Raw genomic sequence first — 12847 nt, 5'->3', positions numbered from 1 at the left:
TTGCCTCTACCAAAAAACTGAGGGTATGGCAGAAAAACTCTTCTATCAGTGCTATTAAAAAAGGATGACCAGGTTTGTTTTGGGTTTTGTTTCTTTCCTTCCTTTTTCCTTCTCTTCCACCCTCCCTTCCTCCTTTCCTTCCTATTTTACGTCAAAAATTTTAAATCTGATGAGATGTCTCTATCCTCAGGCATTCATCTAAATTAATCTCACAGAAAATAAACAATAAAGGAGAAGGTTGCTATATAAACATTCATTAAAAGAAAACACATACTATCACGGTGAAGGAACTTTTCTAGATAGTGGCTTTCTAAATCCCCTCAACAGGCTATGCCTTCTGACTATTCCCCTTTGCAGGTAAATGGCAATGGAACTGGAGTCAATATACCGCCCAGAATTTCTGCCTTCCAATCCCACGCATACCCACTAGGTAACACATTACGATTTGCCAGAGTCTTACCTTTTGCTTGGCCTATTTTCACCTGTGCTGAAGGAGAATTGGGTCTGGAACCTACTCTGAGGTAGTTTAGGTCAATCACTAGACTCCGTTCCTTCTCACTCTTAGGTGCTGCCACCTGTCCCATCTCTTTGGAATCACCAATCAGATATGCTCCCAGAGATGGTTCTGAAGTTGTGGTATATCCATGGCTTGGAAAAAAAACTCCAATGGTAGAATTTCAAGTGTCAGTCATCAGACAGGGCACTAGAGGCTCCAGGCCATCTTTCTTAGAATTGAGTGGATATGGTAGACCAGCTGAACTGTAGTGCCTTAGCTTCCATTCATGAGTAGGGCTTGGATTTCCACCCCAAGTGATGTTGGCAGCATGTGTTTCAGACTTCCCTTTTGGGAAATTTCAACAGCACTTATTCTAGCAATTGGGCTAGCTGTTGCCTTCTTCAAACTGTTCAAAGTTAAAAATTTGACATAAAGAAATTTCTCTCTCAGCAGATAAGTGGCATTTAATGTCAAATAGGAGATACTTCATATACTGAACTTGATTCCCTTTGAAAAATAGAATTTACCTAGGTGGGACATAAAAGGAATTTTTAGGGCAATGAAACTACTCTGATACTATTATGGTGGATACATGTCATTATACATTTCTCCAAACTCGTAGAATGACAACCCTAATGCAAACTATGGACTCTGGGGGATAATGATGTGTCAGTGCAGGTCCTTCGATTGTAACAAATGCACCGCCCTGGTGGGGGATTGTTGATAGTGGAGGAGGCTGAGCTGAGGGTACATGGGAAATCTCTGTACCTTCTGCTCAATTTTGCTGTGAATCTAAAACTGCTCTAAAAATAAAGTCTAAAATAGCTTTTATCCTATTTAGAAAATGGAAAAATGAACATTAAGGCAAATGTTTTCCCCTGCAGCCCGTGTAGCACATATCACCTTGCAGTTGGGAAATTATTAGAGGAATTTGGATATCAGTCAGATATCATTTTTAAAAACATAATTGATTTAGTGGATAAAGGACAAATTAACTAGATAAGGAGACTAGGCCAAACTGACCCATCTAGCTAAGCACATGGCCATTTCGCTAAGTCTGAGAAAGTTTCAGAAAAATGAAAAGCAAAAACAAACACTCAACCCTTCCTCAACTTTGCAATAACAAAAAAATCTGGTCAGCAATTCCTTATTCAAGACATTGGTGATCTGTCAGAAAGTAATGACATAGGACATGCTAGAAAAAATGGAAGAAAATAAAAGGCTTGGTATATTTCACGTCATTTCAGTGAGGTTTGAGGTTTCCAAAGTCGCCTACATTTTCACAGGCTGACCTGTAGGATTTAGAATCCTGATCTAAAGTACTGACCCATCAAGCCCCAGAAACACCCCAGGCCCAAAGTCCCCCACCACACTGCTGCTAGAAGGCTTTTTGTAAGTCCATCTGGTTCTTTCAGACATAGTCTCTTGTTTGTTTGTCTTTTCAGTGACATTCTGTTTACCCAACACTGTTTTACCTTCTGCGGGAGAAAACATTTTTTTTCTTTTAAAAAATGTTTTGTCGGCTTTTCTTTATCACCATTGAGATGAATAAAAACTGCAGGCAAAAGAAAGGGAGACTTAAAGCCGGGAAGAGAAAGGAGGGTCCTGGAGAAGGGAGTTTGCCTCCCGGCCATTGCAGCAGGCGGCTCTGGCGTCACCCACATTCCTGGGCAGCCTGGGACGCCCTGAACGCAGCCTGTCATTTCCTCGAACGGAGGCGGGCAGTTAAACCCTCCCGGCGACGTGGGTGGGCTTCTGTAAAGACACACTGTCTCGTCCCATTCAGGAACTGCCCTGGGCCTGGCCCCACGGAAGGCGGGATGTTTGTTGTTTAAGTAAATAAACTGGTCGGAGGCGCAGGCTGGCTGTGCCTGGCCTGCGCCCTCACCCCCGTCCCCCCTCCCGCTCCCCGCCCCCCCTCCCGCTCCCCGCCCCCCCTCCCCTCTCCCAGCCAGTCCCAAACCGGGAAAAAGGCCCACCAACAGGAGCCACAGCTGCCACCCACCGCGACTCCTCCCGGGCTGTGGAGTGAGTCCCTGCGGAGGCTGTGACCACTGTCCTCCTAGACATTCCAGTAACAGGAGAGAAGAGAAGCTCTGTCTTTGCCCCATGTCACAGTGAGGAACTTGGGCCTGTTCATCTTGTGTTTTCAGATGTTCCCTTGGGTTCTTTTCCTGCCCCAAAAACCTTCACAATGGCTGATTCTTATCTTTTGCATGTAAGCTGGAGTCAGAGCTGCTCAAAGGGTGGTCCAGGGCCAGCAGCAGCAGTCTCGCTGGGAAACTTGTTAGAAATGCAATTCGCAGGCTCGGCTCCGACCTGCTGAATCAGAAACCCAGGTGACTGGGTGCACGCTGAAGTTTGGCTGTTGGCCTCCCAAGAGCAGGGCTTTTTTTCTGTTCTGTGCACAGTTGGGTCCCCAGCCCCTACGCTGTGTAGCACGGAGCAGGTGCTCAGTGCGCACGTTACAAGTGAACAAATGGTGCACATGGCAGGGCTAGCTAATGGATGTGGATTGGTGTTTCCTCTCTTCCCAGCCACTGGGCTTTGCCATCCATTTGTCTTGTTGAGAGGATTAAACGCAGAGAAGGGCAGGGATGGAGGGAGAGGAGGGCTGTGGGACAGAGAAAGTGTCTCTTCTGAGACTGCCTCTGAAATCTTTCCACCAATTTCCTTCATATTGCTGAGCTTACACACACACACACATGCACTCTCTGTCACACACACTCTAGCTTAAAGACAGAAGGTGTATATATATATATATATATATATACCATTTCCATTAAAAATACTTCCAAAGTCTCTGTCTGACCAGGTACAGTCAAGCATTCAGGTTGGCCCAGCCCAGCTGGTTCCCAGTTAGTGCCTGAAGCCATCCGGACAGAATCCCCCTCAATGCCCTCCTTCTCCTGCCAGGTCTGACCTAGTACATGGCCACCCCTGGTAAGTACTGACCACCTAATATGTATCAGACCCTGGGAGGGGGTTGTCTGTGGTCACCAAAAAGATTCAACGTCCATGTTCGTGGCACTTCCATTTTACATAGCAAGACAAGTAATTACACAATTTCAATAAACTACAGTGTAACAAGTGTTAGGAAGGCATTAGTTAAGATCCTATTAATTACATACCATCTTGTGACATCCCGTTATCTTGACCTGTTATTATTTAAATATTTTACTGTGTGGTTTAGGAGGTTTACTTCTTGTCCTTCTAGCTGGATGTTAATGTTAAGTTTCTGGAGGATCAAAACCATGCGTTACACACTCTTCATCTTCCACAGTTTTTAGCTCAGTGTGCTCCGTATACACCAGTGGTTCTGGGGGACATGTGGAGATGCCTGGAGACATTTTTGGTTATCACAACCTGTACAACTTGGAGGGAAGGTGCTACTGACACCGAGTGGGTGGAAGCCAAGGACCCTGTTAACATCCTACAGTGTGCAGGACAGCCCCTCCCCCAACACAGAGTTACCCAGCTCCGAATGTCAGCAGTGTGAGGGCGAGAACCCCAGGTCTAGGGAAAGCCTTTGGGTTCCTCCTCGCAGCATCCTCCTGCTGACAAATCATGCCTGGGAAACTAGGGGCGCTGTGACAACTCAGTACGCCTGCAACGCCTGCAAGGCTCTTCCTCTTGGCTCCCTAACTCCGCCTCGTCCACTGGACCCCACAGCTCCTTCTCTACCTGCCAGACACTTGTCTGTGACATAAAATCTGACTTGAGCTATGTAGGGGGGGACATGGCCTCACACCTCATCTTCTTTAGCCTTTAAGGCCAGAATTCTGGATACCAAGCTGTTATCATTACACTGATCATGCTCCAAGATTATGTCTAGGGTCTCTAGGACCAGCCTGCATCAGCCATTGATGGCTTCACCTGAAGCCTCAGCTGGACTTGTATGACGAAAAGGTTGTGGCCCTGACAGAAATTTGAAAACCACCACTCGCAATTCTCTGGCTCCAACTTGATTCTTTTAAAGTGGCCTCATACGGATGTTCCCGGAATGGTAATGATTGATGTTTCCATTATTAGGGTGGTTCTATGGGACAGAGATCAAAACTCTTCGTTTCTTAGCCCCACAGAATTGAAGAGATTAAAACCGGAAGTAGTGTTTTAAGGCTGTGTCAGCTTTGATTCTGGTGGCCAGCGTGACGCTCAGAAGGAATAGGGTCCTGAACGACCGGGCAGAGTGGGGTGGCTTTGTAACAACTGCTTCATGTAAATCATGTGACTAGGTTAAGACCAAGCTCAGGAAGCAGCTCCTGAAATACCTGTTCATACTATCTTTGTAGGAGTCCTCCCAGGGGAGGTGTCCTAATGCAGTTGGTTCACAAATCAGGCTAGAATGTTCCCTATTCTGATTAATGAAGGGCAGTGTCTATCTCCACTGGGACTGGCTACATCTCTACAGAGATTACTGACCTTCCTGGGAATGGGGAATGGTAGGGACAGAGAGGAACGACACTCAAGTGACAACATGCGAAACTAGTGGCTGAAGAGACACGACTGGAAGGACAGTCTCCCATGTAAAGGCATGGCCACTGGGGCTTAGGAGCCATGAGAACTAATAGCTAATGACTCCTTTCCCTTTTTACCTATAATTCCTCAAGACTGCTCGTGAGGATAGTTAAGCATGACCATCTTCCTCCACCATGGTTTAGGGAAGACCCCGGCCCTGTGGTTGGACTGAGTAGCATGGTGGTGAAGAACAGGCTCGAAGAGAGTGGGAGAGCTGCTATCTGCAGGAATGCCCAGGAAAGGAAATTCTTGCCTCAGGAAGGGCATTCAGACTAGAGCAATTTGCATGTTAGTGAGGAAGGACAAACTCAAATAGTGAGAAATCTGTGTTACAGGTACTTTCAAACACGAAAAGGTTTTAGTGTCTGAGATGGTATTGAGAGACTTGGTGGGGTGTGCCTACTGGCCCCGGGGAAAAGCAGCTCGAGGCTGTAGGAACTGAGTGAGCTTTACCTGGCAACACCAGCAGTGTTAGCTCTCATAACTGAGGAGGTGGGGTGCTACTGGCCTTTAGTGGGTAGAATCCAGGGATGTTGCTAGATATCCTACCATGCATAGGACAATCTGCACAAGAAAGAATCAGCCGGCCTAAAATATCAATAGCACCGCTGTTGAGTAGCAATGGGCTAGGGCAGAGAGAGAGATGCTTCTTGGGAAAAACTTCAAGACAAGGTTCATGTGGAAGAGCCAGCCCTGGAAAGGAGGCCTGTATGAGCCTCCATTCCACTGAGGAACACATTGCAGACACAAGCCGCCAGAGTCTGCTTGGGATGTACTAGCCTGTGTCCTACTCTGCAAATTTAGCATCAGAGGAGAATGTTTTCATGCACATGTGATTCTGAGCCAGTCTCTCCTAGCCAGGTCCTTGGAAGGGGATTGGATGATTTCCTGTAGTGAGAAGAAGTGAAAATCCCCGTTACTTTCTTGAGGGACCTGGAAGAATATGTGAACTGAATGCTGCCAGACTCCTGCTGAGTATAGCTGGGCCTAACGTGAGGTAGCTAGGTCTTGAGGATCAGCCCTTCCTTTGCCAGAAGCATCAGATTCAAAGCACAAAATAGCTTTGTTCGGGCCAGCAGCAACAACCAAATTCAGGGGAGAGGGGAAGGCAGATGGGAGAATGCCTCCCTGAGCGAGGGAAGGTCTAGATGAGCAAGTGTGAGAATTGCAGGACCTCCTCTGAGGGAGGCACTTCTTTCTATGTCTGATCTGGGTCAGCATCTTTTTACTGCCTTGTCTCACCCTGTTCTCACCCTGGTCTTGGGAGAAGACTAGGTACCCTCACTGGTACTCAGTCTCCTGAGATTTCCAATCAACAAGGGGGTCTTTCTGTGTGAGCTCTTCATTGGGGTGGACATGCTCGTTGTCATCCCTTTAATGATGCCCTGGGGTGTTGTGGGGACAGAGTCCCAGAGAGCAGTTTCCAGGCTCTCGGCCTAATGTGGGGAGGTGCTGGCTCAGGTAGTGAATGACCATCAGCTGTGATTGGTTGGCCACCGGCTGTAACTGGTTAGCCAATTGGCTACTGATGTAACTGCAGGGCTGCGTTGATTGGTTGGTTAATTGGCAGGAAGAGAAGTGAATGGCAGACTGCGGATCGTATGGCTACTACTGCGTGTGTCTCGCCTGGTTGCCAGCGAGACTATAGTGGTATGACTCCCCTATCTATGGCTCCGTGGGTGTTCCTTTTTGGCCTAGCCATATCCTGCGTTCTTATGTGGGGAGCGGGACCAGAGGCCCTGCAGGCCACCTCGCAGGACAAATGGCGCGGCGAGCAGGGTCCCCCGCACGACAGGTGTGCACACAAACACCAGTGGGACAAGTTGGTGTGAAGCCATTTTGTAAGTAGCTGCATTGGACGCCATACCAAGAATGCATGGAGAAGAAGAGTGACAATTATTACTTTGATTTCTTTGTGTTTGGAAAAGCAAAGTTCTCTGAAAATAAATGGGCTCAATTGGAATTCAGTTCTGAAAGACTTTAAATAAAGCATCAATTCACTTTTTGAACTTTGGTTTTCGTATCTATAGACTTGTTAAAGGATTGAAAGAATCCATGTAATACAGTAGCACAATATCTGGCCCAGAGTAGAGACAATAGGGAAGCTGCTTTTATTATTATTGTTTCTGTTATTATTCCTCAGGCTTTATTCAAGGAGGGAGAAGTCTGAGCTGATACATTTTGCAATTGGGGGAGAAGTCTGAGTTGATACATTTTGCAACTGGCAAATAGAGTACATGTAGTTACTGTTCTTTAATTATATCTGCTCTAAAGCTTCTTAAAATTTTGGTAGACTTTGTAATATCTAATGTGTGTAGAGATGAATTAATCAACACATAAATCCATCTACAGCCTGAAAGAAAAGGCTAGAAGCTGGATAGTGTCTTTAATACAATTGGCCTTCCATACTCGTGGGTTCCTCATCCTCAAATTATATCAACCTCCAATCGAAAACATAAAAAATGTTACATTGTTGCTGACGTGTACTAGGTAGTTAGGCTCACCGATAGTCTGTACTGAACGTCTACAGACTTTTTTCTTGTTATTATTCCCTAAACAATACTGTATAACAACTATATATATAGCATTTACATTGTATTAAGTACTTATTATAAGTAATCCAGAGATGATTTAAAGTAAAGGAGAGAATGTGCATAGTTTATATGTAAATATTATGCTATTTTATATTAGGGACTTGAGCATCCACAGATTCTGGGATCTGCCAGGGGTGCTAGAACCAATCCCCCTCGGATACCCAGAGACAATTGTAGATACTTAAAAATAAATTCTCTTTGAAAAAGGAGGGAGGTTAAAATTAATACTCTAAATATAGTAACATCACCTGGATCAAAACATTGCCAGAATTTTCATCATTTGGTAAAGTGCTCAGTGAATTATCTAAGATGTTATTGCCATGTTAGGTACCTGAAAAGGTAATTTTATCAAAATGCTTTTATGTTTTAAACTTTAGTTTTTCAAAACTTTCATTCATTTTGTATTAGCTATTTTAGGAAAGAAGTATGAATATAAATGAAGTGATTGCCCAGATTCTGTATTTGAATAAGATGGAGGGGTGTGTGTGTGTATCTGTGTGTGTGTTTTGGGAGGGCAGGAGGAAAGCAGTTAAAAAAAGTCTCACATTCAGATACTGTCTTAGGGTAACTTTGTTAAAAGTAAGTATGTAACCCCTTTTAGATTTAGGACCCAATAGTTGGAAACTTTAAGTTGCGCACTGACATAAAGAAATTCAACATTATCTTCAGTTTCCGAAAATGTCCATGTATCAGTTTTCTTATTCCTTAATACCTATAGCTATATATTAATTCCTTAATATATATTGAGTACATTCAATGTGTAGAGAAAGATGCTGAGGCTAGGCAGGCATTGTGGGGGAAACAGTGTGTGGGACAGGGTCCCTTTATTCCAGGAGTTGACAAGAGAGATGAGAGAAAATGACTCTCTCCCCCTTTTCTCCTTGAAATAGTTAAATATGAAAGAGATTGCTAGTTATTCTCCAAACACCCATTCTCATCTTGCCAGAGGGATATAATTGAAGTAGAGGGTGATGCCTTTAAAAAGAAAGCCTTTGTCCTCCCCTCCCCCCTCAGACATGGTGGTGGCCAGCCATCGTCCTCCACAGAGAGCAGGGCAGGGAGCAACGTGGAAGGAGCCTTGGGTCCCGCACTGTGGGGCTGCTGCATCAGCTCAGGGTGCACACGCTCAGACAATTCTGGCGAGAGAAATCAACTTGTACCTTATTTAAATTATTGTCTCTGTTCTGGCAGGGGAACCTGTCTGCTAATTACTACAGGGAGCCACAGGGTCTGTGTGAACGCTAAACATGGTCCCGAAATCAGCAGTCAGAGCGGACTTTAGGGAAGAGCTGCCCTCGACTTGGTTTCTGCCCTTAGAATGTGTAGAAGCAGAGGAGAGAGGAGAGGTCACTTCAAATGGTTCAAAGCATGATGCTTGTTTGGGGATGGCCCTGAGGTCAGGCCAGCTGGATGGAATGGGAGTCTGGAAGGAAAGCCTGGGCACATGGGCTATGGATGGAGTTTGGAAAACCTGGAATTCCCAGTGCAGAATTTCAAAACTTATCCTAGAAGCAACAAGAAACTCTGGAGTTTTGCAAACAGGTTGGAAAGAAACTATGGAGCTGGCAATTTTACTGGTAGAAAGGGACCAATTAGGAACTGGTCCAGGGGTTTTCCAACTGTGTTCCACAGAAGCCCCAAGGCTCTGAAGAACATTTTGGGGCACCAAGGAGGGGCTGATTGGAGGCGGGGAGGGGCAGGCAGGAATCCTTGCTTCTCCTAATTCAACCAGGGAACTTCCATTTTTTTGTTTGTTTGTTTCTGTTTGATGTAGACTTAAGGCTTCTGTGCCAGGTTTTACTTGAAGAAAGGAGTCCATGGGATTAAACCCGTTGAAAGCCATGGGACTGTGGGTGGTCTGCGAAAGCAGCAAACCCAGCCTGAAGTCTGTACTCAATGGAGGATGCTGAGTGTTTAGGTGTTCTGTGTATACGAGGTCCAGAGCTCTGGAGTCACTGCCTGCAAGCACATCCAGCTCCCTTACTAACTGGCTGACCGACTTTAAGCCTTAGTTTCCTCATCTGTAAAGTGGTAATAAGATAGTCCCTTCCTCACAGAGATGTGGCGAGGCATGAGTTAATACATGTAGTGTGCACAAAACAGTGCCTCACACGTATTAACTGCTCAATAAATGTTGGCTAGTATTCTTATCACTGTTACTATTATCATTATAAGGATGAAACTTGCAAAAGATTATTAAGCCAATTTTGATAGGTGAGGAATGGAGGACAGACCACTGGTTGAAAGCAGCAGTTAGAAATTTGTAGTTTTTATTGAAAATTCCCACTGGGAATTAATTCTGGGTCTGGAGAATGAGGGTATAGTTGATGTTACATCAGTGAACTGGTAGCTTTCTTGAGAGACTGAAGTAAGAGGGGAAAACTCCTGGAGCACAGCTCTGCATAGTCCAATGTTTGCTTAGTGCTCAACAAAATCTATCGGGAAGTTTCTATGACTTGATGTCAGGAGGAAAGCGTCTTTCATGGAGGTAAATTCCCTAGAAAAAGTTCTTCCCAAGCTGAACCCACATATCCTCTGGGTATTTTTCTCCCAGAGGACTTAGGGATTTGCCTTTCTTTCCAGTCTGTCTTCATCTGCATTCTCTCCTGGATTCATTCTCCTGGTTGGACAAAAGAGCAACAAGATAAGACATGTCTCTCTTGCCCTCCAAAATGAATCCCATAAACCTGCCATTTTTTTGCTTTGTTTCAAGGGTTGTTACTGCTTGTAACCATTGGTAATAGAGAGGATCAACAAAAATAATAAACAGTGAGAACATATACGTTCCCAAGAAATCTTTAAAATTCTGCTCAGCATTTCTGGCCTCAATTTATGTGCAGTAAAGACATTTCCCCCTTGTATATCTTCTTCTCTGACTTCCTTCTTAGGTTTGTCCCTGGATTTTTTCTAATTCTTGTCTTGGAAATGTATCTGCCCAACTCCTGTAGGTGGGGCCTTAGATCAAACAATATAGACTAGCTCAAGAACCACAAGAAAGGGTATATTCTAAAAACTCCGTTATGAAAAAGAAGATGAAAAAAGGAGACATCATCTTTCTGGGCGTGTGTTGTGTAAGGACAACATGAGACAGAAGAAGTGGAATCACTCATCTCCTGTTTCCTGTTTTCCCTTTCCTTCCTTCCTTCCTTCCTTCCTTCCTTCCTTCCTTCCTTCCTTCCTTCCTTCCTTCCTTCCTTCCTTCCATCTTTCTCTCTGTTCTCACTAGAGAATAAGAGGTCCTTGAGGGTAGACATTCCCACCTGAGAAGTCTGCCTGCTGCATCTTCTTCCTGTTTTCCTTTCATCCTAGACATTTCATCGAGTGCCCAGATCTGCAGGGAGGTGTGCCTGAGCTCCATGGATGTAAATCACTTGTGGCCCTGCTCCTGCTCCAATGCCCCGTGATGAAGAGTCTCATGTCCAGAGGTGTTTGCCAGTACTCTCGGCAGTGGTTTTTACAACACAGTCACCAGCCTAATTGTGCTTTTCTGGGAGAATTCTACACGAAAAGACATATAGGAACCTTTTATTCAGAGCCCTTCAGGTGACTTATTGGCGAGAACAACTTCACCTGCCCATATTAATCTAACAACAGAGGGAGGGCAGGCGATGTTAGAGAAAAATTAGATAATATATCAAGAGATGATTATTGGAATAACTATTTTTAATCTCAGAAACTAAATCAATGTGTTTAACACTTGAAGCCTTACACACGCCATGAAAATAAGGTTTAGTTTCCAAGGGAAGAAAGGAATTGTTGCTACTTTATTCATAACGATATTAGGGTCACCCCCAACTTTATGTAACCTTGAGTAAGATTTCAATATAGCTTAAACTGAATAGCTATGATAAGCAGTGGGCTTGGGGGTTAATACGGCACAGGTGTCAATGTCTGTTCTTGTCTCCCCAGCGTTGATCTTGTTGGAAAAGCCACACTTGTTGAAGTGATTTCTATCAACAACTTAATAATGAGAAAAGTTGCTCTAAGCAAAAGAGGAACTGGTTCACTGCAGCCAATGAATGTCTTTGCAATTTAGTCCCCTCATAGCTGACATCGACTTTTCTCTTCAGAGTAAACCACAACAAATACCTACTATGATTGTGTTGAAGGCTCTTGAGGAAGATGCCACGTGTGGTACTGCAGGCAGGCTCTTGTGGGTCGTGGCCGAGTCTCCCCCAGGACCAGCGGAAGTTCACCAGGACTTTTTGCCTTAGAGACACTTATTTCTCTTCTAACTCAGTCGTAAGTCTTGCCGGTGTGAAATGGACTTGAATGGCTCTTGGCCTGTTGTTTTAATTTAATCTTTTCCTGCTGTTTGGGAGTGTGGATGGTCTGGGTTGTGCTAAGTAGGTGGAGGGGAGGCCTGGTCTGTTGTTATGTGTGGATTGTCATGAAAACCATGATGCATCACAGAGAGCCATCCTGCATGCAATCCTCTGAAACAAAGAGGTTAATGAATCCAGAAGCGGCAAAGCTTGCCAAAGGAAAACGTTCACATCCTCTGAGAGTGCTGGGTCAGTGAGGCCACTCAGCCAACTTCAGACACTTACTGAGCACCTTTTGTATACCAGAGCACAGCTAAGTGTTGGACAGGTTACACGCAATGAAGAGAAGGCCAAGAGAAAGCCAGGTGGATTTTGATTCCTGAGCCAGGAAACTGAAGCAGACCACAGCTGTGGTGGTCACTAAAGATGGTTTTCCAGTTTGGGGAACTCTTTGAAATGTACCAATAGGACCATCCCTCGCTGGTAGCATCCAAAACTGATGGAAAGCCTTATTTTCTCCCGTCTTTAGCCTCAACTTCAGATCGGTGAGTGCTGCTGTACCCACTTGTTAAACTGGAGCATAACACAAAGGCTCCTCCGAAGGACTTGAGTCAGCATGCTATTTGCAGGCCCTGAGCTCTGGTGAGGGGCTCTGTCTGCCCAGAGGGGGCACTTTTTCTCATTCTCGCCGGGGTACCTCAGGTCTGTGGCTGTGAATTTGCTTCACTGAAGTCCCCTGCTTGATCATCTATCTAAAGCAAACTGGACAAGGGGATAAAGGAGCAAATGACACCTGCAGACAACTCTAAATGAGACCTAAAGTCATTCCTGGGCTTTTCAAAAGCCATGTTGAGAACACACCACACACACACACACTTTTCCCCCTCTGACTTCTAGCTGTATTTTTATTTGGAAAAGCAGTCACATTTTTATTTTGAGAGAACTATGATAAAGGCCACAATGTTTAATATCTT

Source organism: Rhinolophus ferrumequinum, chromosome 12, assembly GCF_004115265.2.
Source record: "Rhinolophus ferrumequinum isolate MPI-CBG mRhiFer1 chromosome 12, mRhiFer1_v1.p, whole genome shotgun sequence".
Lineage (NCBI taxonomy): Eukaryota > Metazoa > Chordata > Mammalia > Chiroptera > Rhinolophidae > Rhinolophus > Rhinolophus ferrumequinum.
This window is presented reverse-complemented; position numbering follows the sequence as displayed.